An 18488-nucleotide genomic window follows, 5' to 3' on the forward strand; every position below is an offset into this window, starting at 1 on the left:
ACTTATTGACAAGCTCTTTGTTTTACCTGAATACTCTCATCTTCTGAATTCAAATATGACTATTGTCTCTTGATTTGAGCTTTTCTGCAAGCTCCATGTTAAAGCTGTCACATTGCTTCTCCCTTTGCTAGTTTCCTCTTGTTGCCCTCTTTATTAGTTAGTTTCCCTGAATTTCTTATAAACTCTAAAAATTTTGTTGATATGATCTTCTATCACAGTGTTGTTGAGTAAATTGCAATTGTTTGTTTTTACTATTCTTTTTAAATTCATTTGTAACCAACCATCCCAGTTCTTCCTGTTATCATCTGGGGATACTTGAAACTTTTCTACTTCACTGTTCATTTTGATTATATTATTGGCAACCTATTATTGACATCTACATTCTATTCATCATACCATCACTTTCGTAATTTATTCCATCTGGCAAGCTCTTCCCACAATAAAATTCACAAGTTCTATGGATATAGCTCAAGCCCTTTGAAGTTGTATCTTTTCTTTTCTGGGAGTGAGCATAATGAGCCCAATTGAACCTAGTCTTTGCCCCTCATGAAAACCTTTGTTGCAAGCAACTGGTGAGAGTTTGTGGTGAACCAAATACTCACGTAATTGAAATAATTATAATTGTTTTGTTTTCATGGTTACCTTGGAGCCTACCCAAAGCAAGAACGATTCGAATATTTCTCTTGGAGTCCCAAATTCAGTTCCTATCAAAGTTAAAACTGTTAGACCACCTCTAAATTTCCTCGCGAGAGACCCTCAAGGAAGCGCAAGACCGGCAAAAAAAAAATCCTACGCCGATGAGCGTCAAATGGAATTGAAATTTAACATCGGGGAGAAGGTCTTCTTGCACTTCCAAAGAAATAACCAGATTTGGACTCAAGGGAAAGCTGAAACCACGATTTATTGGACCCTATGAAATTCTGGAAGAAGTGGGCCCAGTAGCATATCGCTTGGCATTAGCACCCAACTTTGGGAACGTACACAACGTATTCCACGTCTCCCAACTTCGAAGGTACGTGTTCGACCAAAAACACGTGATGTGCCACGAAGAAATTGCTCTAGAACCTAACCTGAGTTACGAAGAAAAGCCGGTAGAAATACTAGATCGAAAGGTGTAGCAGTTTCGGAACAAGTCGATTACTACAGTGAAGGTTTTGTGGAAACACCACGGACAAGAAGAAGCAACATGGGAGCTAGAAGAGAAAATGAAAGAGAAATATCTCAAGCTTTTTGTCTAAACACATCCTAAATTTCGGGACGAAATTTCTTTTAAGAGGGGTAGAATGTAACGACCCGCTAAGCCGATATTATTATAAACTATATTATTAGCTTGATTATCTATATAAGTAACTTTTATGCGATTAAATCCGAGCTACGATAGATTGTCGTTGTTTGTTTTGACGTTAGATAAGTGAATAGAACACGTAATTATATTACACCTATATGAATATAATAAACATAAATAAATAAGATCCCGAAAATTTAAAATCTTAATGTCCGATACATCCAATAAAAGTCCAACAAAAATTTATCTATACATCCTGCGTTTTAGAAAATCGGGTACTTCAACGCAGACAGCCACGAACTTGAACCGATTATACCTACACCAAATTAAATGAACAAGTGAGCAAATACTTCAATAATTACTTTAATAATAAATAAATAATCAATTAATTACTTAAAAAAATTCCTAACTTGGTCCCCAAGTCTAACTTGGTCACCAAGTCAATAAATCAATTTAATATATATTCTCCCTACTCCCTAAATCTCTCCCCACAACTTGCATAGCAACTTGCAAAGGAACAAGTATAACCCCCCCCACGTCTTTGCACTTTCAAGTACCCATCAACATCAAACATCCCAAAACTTCTCTTCACACACACATATTTCGAATGGGAGATTAGGAGGAGCAAGAGATGGGATATTGCAGTGCAGATAATTATAGAGTCCAACCCAACAATCCATCATCACTTTATTCCCAAGGTAAAACTAAAGCCTTTCTTTTCCTTCGTATAGGTACAAGCATGCATGTATAATTTGAAAATAGAATCAGCCTAATTGAAATTAACAACAAACAGAAGTTCAACCTGATTTCACCATCAAGTTTTTAGTAGCAAGACAATTGTTTGAATTCATCGAGTTCATAAAATAGAGAAACCAAGTTCTACACCTATAGTAAGCACAAGTTAACAACTTATCTCAAGAATACGAATCTGCCGGAATTCCGGATACTGAGTTTCGGCACACCGTCGTGGCAGCCACACACCCCGATTCGTCACTAATTTCACGACCTTCACAAACATACAAGTTTGAAACACCAAAACTTTAAATCAAAGATCAAATATTAGAAAATAAAACAAAAAGGAAATAGAATAAAATCTCCTAAACTTACCTTCCGGGAGTTCGGCGAGGAGGCGGAGGCCGAGGCTGGAGTGGCGCCGGGAAACTGCTCCAACAGCACGAGGAGCGGCGGCGGCGACAGCAGCAGCCTGACCCGGCGGCGACAGCAGCAGCTCTTCCGGCGGTGGCGGAGGAGTGAGATTTGGGAGAAAGCAGCGACGGTATTAAACCGACGCAAGGACGTCGTGTTTGAGCAGTGGACGGAGCAGCGAGGCGTGGTACTCCAGTGGCAAATCTGGTCTTCGGGAATCGGCAATTTGGAGTAGCGGCGACGGTGTGTAGTCGACGGGGGAGAGAATTTTGTTTGGGGAAATCGACGGATTTGAGGGCTTTCTTCAATTTGGGGGTTCTTACAATTTGTTATGTGGAATGAGAAAGGGAGGATTACCGATGGTGGAGAAGGGAGTGTGTTTGGGCCTCCTTTTATTTTGTTGGGCTCCCTTTCTTTTAATGGTGGAAAAATAAGGATGGGCCATTTAAATTTTTAAATGGAGATATAAGATGGGTGATTTGGTTGTGAGCCAATTAAATAAATCTTTGGGCCTAAGTAATAATTGGGCCTTGTTAGTTGATTGAGGAGAAATAAGGGTGGGGAAATAATTAAGTATATTGGGCTATTTCTTTTAGGGCCTCGCTAAATAAATTGGAGAAATAAGGTGGGCTAAGATAACAATTATCTTGGGTCAAATTAAATTAATCCTTGGACCGATAATTTAATTGTTGAGAATTATTTAATTAATCCCAGAATATTTCGGAGGATGAATAATTTTATCCTGAATAAATATATTTTCGAGGGGAAATGGTTGCGATAATTTAATTATGCACTTTTATAATTTTGGGGATTTTATTTCGATATCAAGATGGAAAATGCGAGAAGCCAACAGAGAAATTTTGGGCAAAAGCGACCGACCGGCGTCACACGCGACGCCTTGGGCGGCCGCCGAATAATTGAAAATACGCGAAAATCGAGAAACGAGATAAAAGACTTTAATGAGGGTGCATGCATTCTAATTTAAGTAGTTCTGCCCTTGAGTCTAATTAGTGTATTATTATATTGTGATTTTTTTTTAAAAGGGTGCTTTCGCAAGTAAAGTCGGAACGAAAGATTCAAGTTAAGGAATCTAAGCGATCAAGGTGAACTTTCCTATCCTACATACTAATGTGGATAAAAATGCAAATTATTTTGAGGTGATATTTTATGAAAACTCGAACCTATGTTCGTTGTTGTTTCAAGTGATGTTGTCCTGGCCATAAATGTTTTTGTATGATGCCTATCTGTTTGGCTACGGCCAAGTGAATTATGAATGGTGATATATGTGAATCGAATTCGGGTCCCAGTGAGGGTGGTGTCCCCGCTCGGACTAGTGTACACAAGCTCCCTCTGCATGTTGGGCAGAGCAGGTGACCGAGGAAGGTGGCCACCTTCCCGGCACAATGATACCTCTGACATGTTGGGCAGAGAAGGTGACCGTGGAAGGTGGCCACCTTCCCGGCACAAGAAGCTACCTCTGACATGTTGGTCAGAGCAGGTGACCGTGCGAGAACACCATCTCGACGGCACAATGTGATCAGATATGGCTAAGTACCGGAAAAAGGGGTTGCAACCCAATGTGATATTTTTAGTAAGCTCGGGTCTTTTCAACAACACCCCGAGTGTTACTGTGATGATGGCTTGACAATATTTTCAAATGTATATGTGTAATTTTCGGCAATGTGTTCACTGAGTACTTTTTGTACTCAGCCCTGCATATATTTCTAAATGTGCAGGTTGAGCAGCGAAGTGGTAGAGGAAGTGCTATTGAGACAAGACATTTAATTCAGTCAGATTTTGACTCTCGGAGGTTCATGTCTTCATACATGGAATCGCGTTCATTTGCTTCCTTTGTGCATCTTAAAAGACTCAAGTCTATTTTGTTCAAAACTCTGATTTTATTTCGAGCTTTTCCCATTTGTTTGGAGCTATGGTCGAGTTGTGTTGTGTTTTCCCCTTTCTTCCCCGCTTCTTTAATCCTCCCCTAGTCGCGATCAACCGTGTTTTCTATCCTTAGAAAATGCGGTCGTGACACGTTTCTACCGTTTGTTTTTTACCAAAGAAGGTATAATTGAATTCTTTTCCTCATCCTTTTCATTGAATCATTGTTCTTGATTCCCTCATGCATATAGTGAGTGTAGGAATCATAGATCAAAAATTTAATCTGTGAAGATTGATGTGTTGTGTGAGGAAATTTGTGGATGTACGTTTGTGAATGTGTATGTGTGAAGTTTGGATGATTCATTGGTAAATGATGTGTGAATATATGAGAACATGAGTGTGAGAGCTTTTTGAAGGATGATTATGTATTGGAAGCATGAATAAATGTGTTTGGATGAATGATGAAGAAACCCTAGTTTCGAAATTGTGAAGCATGAAAACTATGGTATTCGGACAGTGGATTCCGACGTGTGTTTGACCAGCCAAACGATCTTATTTTGACACGAATGTTTAACTGAGTAACTTTTGAGATGTCTTCTGTATTTTGTATGAATTTCAGCCCCTTTTGACTAAAGATGAATATTTAATGAATTTTTGAAGTTGACTGCGCAATTCTGCCAGAAACTTGTATTCTCGCCTAGAGAGTTTCGTTTTTGATTTGACCGACCAAATGGCCTTATTTTGATGTGAATTTTTGACTAGATGAAATGTTATGTGTCGCCTGTGTTGTGTGAAAATTTCAGCCTCATTGGACATCGGATGAAATTTGACAAATTTTTCAATTGAACTGCGCAGTACAGCCAGAATTTTTGTGTTCCGACCAGAGAGTTGCACTTTTGTTTTGACTGACCAAATGACATGATTTTGGTGTGAAATTTTAACTAGATGAACTTGAATGTGTATACTGTGTGGTGACCAAATTTTAGCTTTATATGAGGTCGGATTGAGTTTTGGTGATTTTTACAAACGACTGCACAGTTCTGCCAGTTTTCTGTCATGTTAAAAATAGTACTTGTTGTCAAGTTTAGATGAATTACATGATGTGTAACGCCCCACTTTCGGAACCCTAATTTTCGAACCCTAAAATTTTGCATTAAATGTTTTAATGTCGTGAAGTATGTGGATTAATTGACGAGTGAATTAATTGCTTGATTTCTATGTGACCTAATTGTGCTTTGGAGTTGAGACTTGGTTTGAATAGTCAACATTGTTGGGGAAATGACGTGGCCATTGAATGGTCAATATCGTTGAAGACGTGATGAAAATGTGGAATAGTCAATCTTGTTGAATTATGACGTGACTGTTTGAATGATTTATGTGGAGTGAAATATATATTGTGGTGAATTATTTTTCTAAGGGTGAGTGAGATTAAATAGGATCATCAATAATTACCTTGCCCTTTTTATTTGAAATTTTTGACCACTATTATTTATTGGAGAGGAATTCTATTTTTTCCTGGATTTAATTATTTGTTGGGATAATTATCCTAATTATATCCAAACCCGATTATTCTTTATTTCTCTATGAGAAATTCGACCCCTACCTTATTCCTAGAGAGATTTCAAAATTTCCCTTATTTAAGGGAAGAGGGAATTGTTTATTATATATTTTGATCCCTTATTTATTCCATTCCATGAATAAATATAAATATTCTAGCAAATCTTACCTTACCTAAGGAGATCTTGTCATATCCTAATATTTATTAGGATTTGAGTTTAATTCCTTGTGAGAGAAGGAATAAAATCGCCTACTCCATATATTATTGGGAGTATTATTATTTTTATTCTACTCCGTATTATTTTATTCTACTCCGTGAAATACCAAATTAAATCATAGGCTAATTAAATAGCCTAGATTTCGAATTCCTCCTATTTTCTCTCCTAATTCACGCCAACTTCCACTCCTCCATATCTTTCCAAATCTTTAATTTATTTAATTAAAGATTATATCTTGCACTCTATAAATAAGAAAGAAACCCTAAACCTAAATCACAAAATACACGCCTCCCACTCCCTTGAAATTCACGCCTCACTTCTCCCTCTCCTTCTCAATTTTTCTTCTATTTTCTCTCCATGAATTCTTCATCTTTTGAGAAGAATTTAAGTTGAAGCCTCAAGAATTGTTGAAGAATCAAGATTATACTTTGTTTCTACCGATTGCTTTTGATCAAGAAAGGTATAATTGAATTTCGTTTCCTTATCCTCACCATTGAAACCTTGATTTTGATTCCATCATGCGTATAATAAGTGTAGAGATCGTAGATCTAATATTAATCGGGTGGAATTGATGGTTGCATGAAAAAAAAAGGATATGTATATGCATGTAGGTTGTTTATGAATGAACTTGTGGATGATTTGTGGTGAATGCTATGTGAATATATGAGAACATGATGGTGAGATCTTTTTGAAGCATGATTATGTGTTGGAAGTATGAATATATATGTTGGGATGAATATTTGATAAACCCTAATTCGAAATTTGGAAGCATGACAACTGTGGTATTCGGACTGTAGATTCCGACGTGCGTTTGACTGACCAAACGATCTTATTTTGGTTCGAAATTTTAACTGAGTAAACTTCAAGGTGTCTTCTGTGTTGTGTGTGAAAATCATCCTTTTTGGTCGAAAGATGAATTTTTAATGAATTGTTGAAGTCGACTGCACAGTTCTGTCAGTATTTGTATTCTCGACCAGTGAGTTTCGTTTTTTATTTTACCGACCTAAACATGTGATTTTAATGTGAAATTTTAACTGGATGAACTTTGATGTGTATACTGGGTTGTGGCAAAATTTCAGCCCCAACGGAGGTCGGATGGAGTTTTAATGATTTTTACAAAATACTTGCGCTTTTCTGCCAGATTTAAGTCATGCCAAGATAATCTATGTTGCTAAGCTTTGAATGATATACATGATGCATATGTGTTAAGGAACCCATTCTATGATGCAGTGATGTGTTGTACGTTCATGTATGTTATGGTGTGTTTCCTTATGTTGATAAAACGAATTGATGAGAAAAGGGAAATGTTGGGGACATGCATGATTTTGAGTCGATAATTGAGACTGATTTATGATACACATAAATTTTAAAGGTAATAACTCGCGCTCTCAGCGTGATAGCAAGGGGAAGAAAGTGCTTGAGATCTAAGCCGTCGAGGTGGGTTTTCTTTTAAATAAGGACCATATCCTAAATATCTTATCGATGGGAATGCAACTACATTTATCATGCGGTATTTTAATTTTAACGTGCCTATCTGATGTGGCTTTTGCCACTATTATTTAAATCGAATTCGGGTCCTCGTAGGGCCGCAAACCCTACTTGGATTAGTGTACACCTATGGTAGACTGTGTGCTAGCGTACGGGCTGGCCGGTCTAGTGACTTGATTTGTGGCCACATTCCAAGTCATGTATTGGCAGATATGGTTAACATCTATGGAAAAATGACTGATCAGTCGACTTTTACAGTGGGAAATGATTTTGAGTGCCTCGGGCCATTCTAAAGATAAAACCACGATGGTTACTTATGTATGGCATGATAAATAATACTTTTATTGAAAATGTTTTCGGCATGAGTCCACTGAGTATTATTATAGTACTCAGCCCTGCATGTGTTTTCCTTATGTGTTGGTTGAGCGGCGACGAGCGGTTGGCGGTGTTGAGCAAATTAATTAAAATTATGAGACTGTCTTGAAACTCCGAGTGTCGTCGTGTCTTCACACATGACTTCACTTTTCTCTTGGATGCTTCCGCTAAAACATGATTACTCTTATCTTTGGGTTGATACTGAAACTATTGGATTCTTATTAGGGATATTGGGACATGTTACGTTTTGGATTATTTTGAGTCTTGCCATTTTGACCTAAAATATGATAGTCATTCTTCATTGGGTTTCATTGCTAAAGCGTGACTTTCTTTTCTTATACTTAATTGTTCATTTATTTCCTTGGTCAAACCACTTTTTATAAAAACCTAGCCCTTTTCTTTGATTGCATTTAAGTCCTGTTAAGTCACGATTGCCGCATTTATTATACCCTAGAAGGGCGTCATGACAGTTTGGAATCAGAGCCTCAGTTCTTTTCGCTCTGCACCCAAGAGCCTTGTTGAGTCAAAGTTAATTCATGTGTAAATTTACTAATTGATAACCGTCGAAGGCTCAACTCCACGACTCATCTCCGCCCAACCACGAAGAATGAGGTAACAAGCGTTTCGATAAGTTTGATCTGAACCTGTGAAATGTTGGAAAGTGTGATGGGGGTATTCCTCTGGTGGAAAATGAAATTATTTCGATGGGAATCGAAGATAATATGACGTCTTTGAAAATGTTGTTTGGAAGTGTGGGATGATGAAAATACATGGATATGAAATTGCTTAATACGACTATGCCAAAAATGCTGAATACTGTCGTGCACACCCTGATAAGGAAAATCGGTGAATATGTGATTGGACTTCTATGAGTTTGGATAGATGAAATTCTAAATGATTGAAAATTACATGAATTGTGAAACGTGAAGTATGAGTGTGATAACTTGATTATACTATGACACAACACCTGTGAGAAATAAGTAAATACTATGTCTTTTGGAAAATGTGCTGGATACACTATGAGATTATACAATTACTTTTGTTTAACAGTGAGGCATGATGGCGTTGAATGTGTTGGATATTGAAGTATGATTGTGAACTTTTATTGGTTGATGTTGAGATTTGCTATTACGTCCACGAAACTGCAAAATTTACTTGAAGAAAATACATGTTGCTTCCAGGAACGACAAAATTTTATGCCTAGGCGGTTAAAATTTCATGACTATGAAACTGTGAAATGCGCATGATACGCGTGTAGTTGCGAGTTGTGATTGTGATACAGATGAGCATGAACTGCATGATTTATGAAATGCGATTCCAGGGATGATTGATTGACTAAGTGTTGCTATTCACATATATTAATGTACGATGTTTGTTATGCTATGGAACACCAAATGATTTAAATGAATAAATGTTTTGATTCTGCAATATATGGATGACGTTTATATGGTTAAAATTTATGACCGATGAAGTATGAGGTATTGTGGAGAACCACTATTAAAGTGAAATGTGGAACTTTTGAACTTCGTTGCGAACGTAGGAGCCATATGAAGCTTGAGTTAGGTAATGATCAAATATATGTTGAAGTACGAGACTTCAAGCTATACTTGAAATTATAGACTGCCTATGAGGTAGGCCAGACTGAACGTGCTAGAACTTAGTTGTAAGTTGACAACTACAATATCACTTTCCTGAGTAATAAAACCAACGAAAGTATATATTTCAAACTTTGGTGTATCCTCACAATGGCGAGATCATACCTAAGATCTAATAAAACTATGCAGTCTTGCATACCATGCCAAAGTGGCGATGCGACACAAGTACGACGACGTTTACGACACTTTAAGACCACGTGTGCAATGACAATGCATTTCGAAAACTATGTGGCATGGAAAGAAGACTTTGAAGATGCGACCATCAAAAATAGTTATTAATTTCGACGATACGATGAATCTCAACTTGGAATCCACAATTTCATAGAACGATGTTACCATGTTCAGGCTCGCGAAAATGTGCAAGGGTGTGCGACCCTCGTAGCTAAAATGAACGTTTTACTTTCAACAGTACTTACTTGGATTCTAAGTTCCTTTCAGGACGTTTTGAATAAACGAGAGCCCTTGTCTACTTAAACACCTTGGTTGACTCCAAATTTGCAAGAAATGTCCATTATTTATTTTTTCCCTATATCGAGTCATGACTCACTTGTCTCGAAAGTTTGTGTTTGCCTTTGTAACGTTGGATAGCTTGATTGAGTAGTCTCCTTTGATTCTTCATTCATAAGGACAATATTTTGACCTTATGAACTTCCGTCATTGAACTTCATTCCTAAGGTTGTTTGCAGTTATGACCTTCAGTATGATCACACCTCCAGACATGTTTTCTTCAAATAATGGAATATTATTCTTGGGACTACTGGTTCACCTCTTTATTTTGTAACCATGTATGTGACAAGTTCTTTCTTGCAGAAGTTAAATTCTTTTTAGCTCGGTTTCACTACATATATTGTTTCATACTCAATGATTTTTCTTTCTGCAACACCAAGTTAAGGCTATCATGTTCTCTTCTTCCTTAACGGGTTGATCGTGTTAAATTTCTGAAAAGTTCCATTCACTTTGAGTTTTCTTTAACAAACCTGCGAACCCATTGATGTGATTTCATCTTTTCCAATAACCTGATGTTGTTGAACCATCATTTGTACTACTTCATGACATTTGTCCATGTTTCTAAATCCTGCCGCGACTGATTATTTTAGGCCTTGACATGTTTGAACGATATCCTTCATTGCTGTCCGGAATTTTGCAAATTGTGATCTAGCAGTCGGCTATGGAATTTGAGAATTTTTGCAGTTTCATCTTGTTTCCATGACCTATCTCATGTTCTTCCGAGCTCTCATCAGAAGTCAATTCTCAAAGCTCTATGGGTTTTATTTGATACCTCTAAACCATTTAATTCTCAGAATGGACGGGTTGAGTCCAATGAAACTCAATCATTGCATTGTTGTTCTTGTTTCCTTGATTAATTTTGGAGCCTTCCCGACTAAAGACATCCTTAGCAATGTTGCAACAATTTGAAATCTGTTCGTATCCAAGTAAGACTGTTGGCTCAAAATTTCGAATCCTTGATACTAGACGGTAGGAAAATGCAGTAGTCGACTCGAAGATACACAAGGAATAAGTTTCTATAGTCAGACATGCTCAAAAATGACACACCACTCCCGGGAGAAAAGGAAGGGGGATGATTCTCGGACTCCATACGACGAAAAATGGTACCAGCCGAGTCAGCATCGATCTAAACACGGAGGAGGACAACATACTTCTAGTCAGAGAGGAGACTACCGATCCAGGGCACCACAGTGCAAAGTGTGCTCTAAGTATCACTTCGGAGAATGTCGGCAACAAAATGTTACCAAGTGTTACAAATGCGGAGGGAATGGTCACTTCTCTAGGGAGTGTCCGAGCAAGAAGGGAGAATCGAGATCGAGGCAGAACGATCAAGGATCCCGTCAGCAATCAAGGGCACCGCAGAGTGAATCGAAGGAAAATCGCGACCAGCTGTCACGACAACAACAACCCACTCAAGACATCCGTCTCCAGCTAGAACATACGCGTTGGAACAAAAACAACCGAAGATGGAGCAAGGCGATCGAGAAAAAGGAAACCTGACAGGTATAGGCGAAATTTTCGACACTCCCGTCATTGTGTTGTTTGATACAGGCGCATCGCATTCATTCGTATCTGATTTTTGTGTGAATACATTGAGCTTGCTTGTTAGCAAATCTGAACATAAGATGGTAGTGTCTTTACCAGTGGGTGGGACAATAGAAATCTCTCGAATATGCTCGAACATAGAAATCGTTATGGGAAACATTAAGTTAGTCGCTCACGATCCGCAAGTTATGGCGATGGGAGATATCGACGTAATTTTAGGGATGGATTGGTTGATCGCGAATTTTGCGACGATTCATTGTAAGGAGAGACAAATATCTCTACCAGCTCCGGGGAAAGGAACCCATCGTATACCATGGAATCTCGATGAACCGGCGAACCGCTATAATCTCTGCACTTCAAGCTACCACAATGATGAAGAAAGGGGCGTCCTGCATATCTCGTTTATCTCCACGGAGAGGAGATGGAGGAAAGGAAAGTTGAAGACGTCGCTGTTGTGCGAGAATTTCCAGACGTTTTTCCCGAAGCATTACCTGGACCGCCGCCAGATCGACAAGTGGAGTTTACAATCGACCTCGAACCAGGAGCCGCACATGTGTCTAAGGCACCGTATCAAATGGCGCCTAAAGAGTTGGAGAAACTCAAGATACAACTTCAAGAGCTCATGGACCTAGGATTCGTTAGGCCTAGTGTCTCACCGTAGGGCACACCGGTGCTTTTCGTCAAGAAAAAGGACGGGTCGATGAGAATGTGTATCGACTATAGAGAGTTGAACAAATTGACTCTCAAGAACGAGTATCCACTGCCGAGGATAGATGACCTGTTTGACCAACTCCAAGGAGCCGGCGTGTTTTCAAAGATGGACTTAAGTTCCGGATATCACCAACTGAGAGTTCGAAGGGAGGACATACCGAAGACCTCATTTCGTACAAGATATGGTCACTATGAGTTCGTTGTGATGCCGTTCGGTCTAACGAATGCACCTGCGGTATTCATAGACTTGATGAACCGGGTATTCCATCCGTACTTGGATAAATTTGTTTTGGTCTTCATAGATAACGTCCTGGTCCAGTCGAAGAACGGGAAGGAGCACGAGGAGCATCTACGAATCGCTTTGGAGACGTTGAGGACCGAGAAGCTATACGCCAAATTTAGCAACTGTGAATTTTGGCTGAAAGAAGTAAACTTTCTTGGACACATTGTATCGGCAGAAGGAACCCAAGTGGATCCCGCCAAAGTTGAGGCAAGTTTTCAACTCTTGAAGGAGAAATTGACCACCGCGCAAGTGTTAGCTGTGCCGGAGCTTGGAGTGAACTACGTAGTCTGCACCGATGATTCGAAGGTAGGACCAGGATGCGTGTTGATGCAGAACAACTAAGTGATCGCCTAAGCGTCACGACAATTGAGACCGCACGAGTTGAACTACCCAACCCACGACTTGGAGCTAGCAGCAGTAGTGCATGCCCTAAAGATTTGGAGGCATCATCTCTACGGAGTTCGGTGCGAAATCTTTACGGACCACAAGAGCCTGAAATGTTTCTTCGAGCAGAAAGTTTTGAACATGCGACAACGAAGATGAACTACCCAACCCACGACTTGGAGCTAGCAGCAGTAGTGCATGCCCTAAAGATTTGGAGGCATCATCTCTACGGAGTTCGATGTGAAATCTTTACAGACCACAAGAGCCTGAAATATTTCTTCGAGCAGAAAGTTTTGAACATGCGACAACGAAGATGGCTCGAATTAGTAAAGGACTACGATTGTGGCATCAGCTACGACCCTGGCAAAGGAAATGTAGTGACAGATGTTTTGAGCCGAAGGAACCATTCACAACTAGCTGTTTTTCTGACGGAAGAGGAAAGTCTAATACGAGAGTTTAGTAAAATGCAATTGGAAGTGGTAAGGGCACCTGAAACAGTGGAAGGCCGAATGCATGAAGTTTTGAGTCAATATATATCACATTTTGGAGGCCCAAATTGAAGATAAATGATGCATTTTCGTCCAAGTTGGAGCAGCAAAAATGAAGAGTCATTTTTTAAGTTACTTTTTGAGTTAAATAAGTGACTTTAGATGTCCTAAAGTCATACCAATAGTTAGGAGTTACTTTTCACTTATTATGAGTCATTCTAAAGGTCTTAAGTTGTACTAATGATATGAGACTTTCAAGAGTCCATTCTAGCCTATAAATAGGCTTGTAAGCATGTCATTTGAGGACATCATTGATCAAATACGAAAATAGAGTTTGTCTTGTGAGTTGAATTCTCTTTGTAGAGTTTTTCACTTGTTTGGAACTTATCAAGATACTTTGAGCAAGTTCTTGTGGCGTTCAACCATACCGAGGTTCTTGGCTGATTACATAGCCAACGGGTCGAGATTTTCCAAGCTCTGGAAGTGGATCAAACCAGATTATCAATCAAGGAAATCCGCTGCCAATCATTATACGTGGGGTTCTTGGATCAATATATCCAACGGGTCCTTCGTCGTATCCCAATCTATATCATTTGGTATCACGAGCCAACTGGTATTGATCTATCCATAGCTTTATCTTACATTGTTTATCTTTCATATCCTTGAAAAAAAAATCCAAAAAAAAAAAAATCAAAAAAAAAATCCGAAAAAAAAATCAGAAAAAAAATTCGAAAAAAAAAAAATCCAAAAAAAAAAAATCCGAAAAAAAACCCCAATACATATTTCACCTCATATTTTCTTGACCATTTCCTTTCATCCTTCATTCAAGGGCTGAAGTTTGGTTGGTCGTTATTAGTTCTTGTTTTGTTTTTGATTTGTTTTTTTACTTGTGTTATCTTTGCAAAAGAGAAAGAGTGGTAAAAGGCTTGAGTGGTGAGGTTATTTGAGGGGAGGTAAAAGCCAACGAGTGTTATACACTAGTGTTTTGTGAGGTTTAATTTTGTGTGATACACGAGTGAACTGTGAGGATGGATTCTACTGACGATCATATTCCAGTTGATCCTACGTTGAAAGCCATGCAACAACAATTTGCAAGGTTTGCACGGATTCTGGAAAGTGTTTCAGGGCGGTTGGAGAGGCTAGAAGTTCAGGCAACAAATGAAAATAATAACGAGGAGGAAGAGAGTGGAGGAGAAGATGATGCTTCATATAGGCATCGAAATGAGAGACGTGGAAACGGTAGAAGAGGGCGTACAAATGAAGTGGATGGTGATTTGAGAAGCATCAAACTGAAGATCCCAACATTCCAAGGAAGGAGTGACCCCGAAGCTTATTTGGAGTGGGAGAGAAAGGTGGATCTCATCTTTGAATGTCACAACTATTCCGAGGAGAAAAAGGTTAGACTTGCTGCTATTGAATTCACTGACTATGCTATAGTTTGGTGGGATCAATTGACAACTAGTACAAGGCGATACGGAGGAAGACCAGTTTCGACTTGGGAAGAAATGAAAAGCATAATGCGTAAGAGATTTGTACCTTCTCATTATTTTCGTGAATTGTATCAAAAATTACAATCTATGAAACAAGGTACTAAATCTGTTGATGAGTACTACAAAGACATGGAGATTGCCATGATTAGGGCAAATGTTGAAGAAGATAGAGAAGCAACTATGGCTCGATTCTTATGTGGGCTGAATAGGGAGATTGCAAACATTGTGGAGCTTCAACACTATGTGGAGTTGGAGGACATGGTTCATATGGCCATCAAGGTGGAGGGACAATTGAAGAAGAAGGGAACAATCCAAAAGAATTTTTCAACAAGTTCTCATTCTTCAAGGACAAAAGAGTGGACTTCAACCAAACCCAATTTTGGGGCAGGTTCTAAACCCCAAAATGAGGCGTCGACATCCAAGTCCAAAGAATTTGAGAAGGGTAAAGGTATTTCTACTTCTACTTCTACTCGAAATAGAGATATCAAATGTTTTCGTTGTCAAAGTGTTGGACACATTGCATCTCAATGTCCAAACAAAAGGGTGATGATTTTGAAGCCAAATGGAGAGATAGAATCTGAAAGTGAACGTGAAGATGATGATGAGGAGGAGGAGGATAAACAATTGGAGGAGATTGAACCAGAACATGGAGAACTTTTGGTGGTTCGAAGGGCTCTAAACATGAAAAACAGAAACGATGATCAGCAAAGGGAGAACATCTTCCACACAAGGTGTTTGGTCCAAGGTAAACTTTGCATAATGATTATTGATGGTGGTAGTTGTGCAAACGTTGCAAGTTCTGAAATGGTGGAAAAGTTGAGCTTAACAACGGAAAAACATCCTAATCCGTACAAGCTACAATGGCTTAATGAATGTGGAGAAATTCGAGTGACTAAGCGAGTTCTAATTTCGTTTTCAATTGGCAATTATAAGATGATGTTCTTTGCGATGTTGTGCCAATGCATGCTAGTCACATTCTTTTGGGGAGGCCATGGCAGTTTGATCGTAGAGTGACTTATGATGGATTTCACAACCACTACACCTTCAAGCACAACAACAAGTCTATTATGCTTGTGTCTTTAACACCTCAACAAGTTCAAGAGGACCAACAGAAATTGTCACAAGCAAGGAGAGCTCGTGAGGTTGAGAGGAAAAGAAGTGAGAGCATTGAAAAAGAGTCGAGTGAAAAAAAGAGTCGAGAGAAAAGTAACAATGAGAGGAAAAAAGGTGAGGGCATTGAAAAAGAGTCAAGTGAAAAGAGTCCGAATGAAAAAAAGAACTTTTATGTGGGAGCAAGAGAAATAAAGAGTGCAATAGTTGAAAAAAAGAGTGTTTTCATCTTAGTGTACAAACAGTCTTTGTTTACCACTAACGAATTAACCACTTCTTTTCCAAGTGCTTTTGTGTCTCTTTTACAGGAATTCGAAGATGTTTTTCCCGTGGAAGAATCAAGTGGATTACCGCCATTAAGAGGTATTGAACACCAAATTGACCTTATTCCCGGGGCAGTTCTACCAAATCGACCAGCCTATAGAGCCAATCCCGAAGAGACTAAGGAAATTCAAAGGCAAGTGCAAGAGTTGTTGGACAATGGAAAAATCCGTGAGAGCATGAGTCCATGTGCTGTTCCGGTAATTGTTGTTTCTAAGAAAGATGGATCATGGAGGATGTGCATCGACTGCCGAGCAATCAACAAAATCACGGTAAAGTATCGCTATCCTATTCCTAGGCTAGATGATATGCTTGATGAATTGCATGGTTCTGTTGTGTTTAGTAAGATCGATTTGAAAAGTGGTTATCATCAAATTCGAATTAGAGAAGGAGACGAATGGAAAACAGCCTTTAAAACAAAATTTGGTCTATATGAGTGGTTAGTAATGCCTTTTGGTTTAACTAATGCACCAAGTACTTTCATGAGGTTGATGCACCATGTTTTGAGAAAATTCATTGGAAAATTTGTGGTTGTTTATTTTGATGATATTCTTGTCTATAGCAAAAATGTGAATGAACATCTTAACCATGTGCGTGCAGTTTTGGATACCTTACGAAAAGAATCATTGTATGCAAATCTCAAAAAGTGTTCTTTTTGCATGGATAAAGTTGTTTTTCTGGGTTTTGTTATAAGTGCTAATGGGATTGAAATGGAAAAAGAGAAGGTGAAAGCTATTTTAGAATGGCCAATTCCTCAAAATGTAGCACAAGTTAGAAGTTTTCATGGTCTTGCTAGTTTTTATAGGAGGTTTGTCAAGGATTTTAGTACAATTGCTGCACCTTTGAATGAAATTGTGAAAAAGGATGTTTGTTTTTATTGGGGAGAAAAACAAGAACATGCTTTTAATCTCCTTAAAGAAAAACTTACAACTGCACCAATTCTTTCTTTGCCTAACTTTGATAACATGTTTGAGCTTGAATGTGATGCATCTGGGGTAGGCATAGGAGCTGTTTTGTTGCAGGATAGGAAGCCAATCGCGTACTTTAGCGAAAAGTTGAAAGGAGCTCAATTGAACTATCCAACGTATGACAAGGAGTTATATGCTTTGGTTAGAGCTTTGGAAACATGGCAGCATTACTTGTGGCCTAGAGAGTTTGTAATTCACACGGATCATGAATCTCTCAAGTACTTGAAAGGTCAAGGTAAGCTTAGCAAGAGACATGTTAAGTGGGTGGAATTCATTGAATCATTTCCCTATGTAATCAAATACAAAAAGGGAAAAGAAAATATTGTGGCTGATGCATTATCTCGGAGGTACATTTTGATCACTACTTTGAGTTCTAAGTTGCTTGGTTTTGAGTTGATTAAGGAAATGTATGATAATGACCCGGACTTTTCTTCTATCTATTTAGCTTGTGAGCATGCTGCATTTGACAAGTTCTATAGGCATGATGGCTATTTGTTTAGAGAAAACAAATTATGCATTCCTAAAGGTTCTATGCGTGAATTGCTTGTGCGTGAAGCTCATGGTGGTGGTTTAATGGGTCATTTTGGAGTCCATAAGACAATGAATGTTTTGCTTGAACATTTCTTTTGGCCTAAAATGCGTGTGGATGTTGAAAGAATTTGTAAAAGATGCATAACTTGCATGCAAGCCAAGTCTAAATCACACCCACATGGTTTGTACAAACCGTTACCAATTCCTAGTGCACCTTGGGAGGATATTTCAATGGACTTTGTTGTTGGTTTGCCAAGCACAAAAAGAGGTAGAGATTCAGTTTTTGTGGTTGTTGATAGGTTTTCAAAAATGGCACATTTTATTCCATGTCACAAAACTGATGATGCATCTCATATCGCTGATTTGTTCTTTAAAGAAATTGTCCGTTTGCATGGTGTTCCTAGATCAATTGTGAGTGATCGAGATGCTAAATTTGTGAGTCATTTTTGGCGAGTGTTGTGGAATAAGTTGGGAACTAAACTCTTGTTTTCTACTACTTGTCATCCACAAACTGATGAACAAACTGAAGTAGTTAATAGGACTTT

At 38.6% G+C, this 18488-nt stretch overlaps 1 long non-coding RNA gene across 1 annotated transcript; it reads right to left on the reverse strand.

Annotated features, from left to right (window-relative positions):
• Positions 1 to 2130: 2130 nt before the first annotated feature.
• Positions 2131 to 3480, reverse strand: LOC121765203. The gene is made up of 2 exons (XR_006042792.1): positions 2393 to 3480; positions 2131 to 2291 (listed from the first exon to the last, which is right to left on the reverse strand). It is a non-coding gene; the product is annotated as an uncharacterized LOC121765203 (long non-coding RNA).
• Positions 3481 to 18488: the final 15008 nt, after the last annotated feature.

Source organism: Salvia splendens, chromosome 14, assembly GCF_004379255.2.
Source record: "Salvia splendens isolate huo1 chromosome 14, SspV2, whole genome shotgun sequence".
Lineage (NCBI taxonomy): Eukaryota > Viridiplantae > Streptophyta > Magnoliopsida > Lamiales > Lamiaceae > Salvia > Salvia splendens.